Raw genomic sequence first — 2,485 nt, forward strand, 5'->3', positions numbered from 1 at the left:
GTAGTGATTCTAAAATGTTGTCCTCAAAGGACCCGTATTTCACTATAAATAGATTTAATGTATTGAATACATTAATTTGGTGTCTAATGTCAAAATGGTGAATTATGGTGTGATATTTGGCTGCAACAATACAGTTGGGAGGGACAAAGTTTTATTTCACCATTTACCGACACCAAGTTTGAATCAGGGTGAAAATAAGATGTCAAAGAAAAGACAGTGTTTTTTCACAAATTAGTAGAGCTGATCTCACTACGGCCAGATATCCAGTCTGTGTTTGTTCTAATCTGAACACTTCTTTGAAGGTACGATTTATTTCCATTTCCAATGCTTACATTTTAGTTCAGTACTCTGTAGTTTGACAAATTCATAAAACATAATTTCTCGTGGTAATATGTCATAGCGATGGTGAGGCCACACATATCCCAGCATGCTTTGTAGCGTTCCTTGAAAAATAAGTCATTAAACAATTGTTGCTTGAATTACTTTGTTGTAAGAATGCCTGTGATGTTTTTGAAAAAAGGCATGCAGGATGGACTTAAATGGTTGAAGGCTGGCTCAAAAAGTGAGGAGTCTGTGTGCAGTCGTAGCTCTTGAATGAATGTGCATTAGAATGGGAATAAAGTGACTGAAGAGCCTCAGTTAATTGTGTCATCATTACATATGAGGACGTTACAATATGAAATGTACATACGGGTCATAAATGTAAGATTCTTTGATAAGTGGTAGCTGACTCCCATCTTGCCAAAAGGTATCGAGCCTTGTTTTGGGCAAAGTCGATGCTGATTTTGCTGAAGCAAGCCAAGCTGTCAACTATTCCCCATCGCTAAGTGAAATTGTCATTTTATTTTATTTCCACTACACAGAGAATTGTGCTGTGATCAAAATCGTCATCATGTTGTAGCTTCGCCACTGTATAAAGTTTTCCTGTAAACTTAATAGCCCTCATCTTGGCACATCTAAGGAGATTGGAAAATTCATTACATTTCTGATATTAACTGATTAGGGTTGTACAGAAAAAAATGGGTATGGGGGGGCAGAAAACATGAGTCGATCAAGTGTTTTTTCTGTTTCAAACATACCTTATCCTCATGCTTGTCAACCTCCAACATGGCAGACAGACAAATACTAATCGCTGTGTTAGAAGACTATTGTGGCTTAGTTGCAACCCCCATTTTAATTCAATCACCATTAAAAATTTCATTTGTATCTTGTATCTTTTTCGGATGATCACAACACAGTAAAATACAACCATCCAGAGGAAAAAAATATCCATATTATAAAATATAGGTACATCCAAGTACAAAAAAAGTAGGCAACAGGTGACTGCAGTACTCTGATACATTTGGGTAAATAAAAGCGCTGTGTTGCCTGTACTACATTCAACAGGAAAAATAGACCTTATTAATACATTGAATAATAACATTTTGCAATGCAGAAAGTCATCAAACTACCCAAATTAAGTTAAAATTTTTATTCTTTAGTGCTAAATCTGGTGGAGCAATCTTTTAATGTTACTGCACATTGTCCTTTAAATAAACTAAACTTAAACTTAAATAAACTCATAAATTTTGGTCGCAACACAAAACACTAATAATGGACTCTAATATAAACCTTGTAAACATGCATGGTTAGGACAATGGTGGAGAGAGGCACCAGCAGATAAGAGACATGCTCGGCCGATTCAGAGCTAAAAACAATTACCTAGTTTAAATTGATTGCTTATCGGCTGTCAGATAGTATTAATAACAAGAGAGATGCCGGTATGCGCCAAAATCACTATAATAAACATTGCACATTTTCAATTGTGTTTCGTCTGATACAGTTCGCTACAAAAAGTGATATTTTAAATTACAGTATTTTTTTTCAATCAAATGAGTAATTCTAAGATTTTTTTTGTGATTTGGGAGAAACACCATTGTGTAACTTTACTAATATATATTTCAAATGTATTAATACACACTAAGCCAGTGTACATTGTAAGCTTAAAAAGTTGATTATACATTGAACAGTGATTGTACAGTTTCTATTTTGTTTCTTGAAGTGCAATTCACTGCTACAGTAATATATATTTAAATTTGAATGTGTGCCTACAAAAACATTAAAGTTTCACGTATGGCCATTTCTGCAGTTTAAAATAAATAAATAAATACTGTATACACATTTCACAAACAGTTGAGCTGAATAAATACAACTTAGAGAGGTCCAAGTGTGGCTTCACTGTTGTCTTGAACATGTATGTGACGTCCCGATAAGAGTTTACATGAACTGGTAAAGCTAGCTACCAGTTAAGTTAGCCTTCCATGTCATTTCTTGACGTTCGTTATTCAGCCTCGTGATATTGGTAAACCTAACCTGACGTTATGGTCTCTTTTTTGACAAGCGTCAGTGATAGCGAATCATAAGCAGATATTATTCAGCTCGGACCAATGGGATTGCGAGAATTCTCACCATGGGCGGCCTTTCTCAGAAACAGTGCGTATCGTGT

Source organism: Vanacampus margaritifer, chromosome 10 (assembly GCF_051991255.1).
Source record: "Vanacampus margaritifer isolate UIUO_Vmar chromosome 10, RoL_Vmar_1.0, whole genome shotgun sequence".
Lineage (NCBI taxonomy): Eukaryota > Metazoa > Chordata > Actinopteri > Syngnathiformes > Syngnathidae > Vanacampus > Vanacampus margaritifer.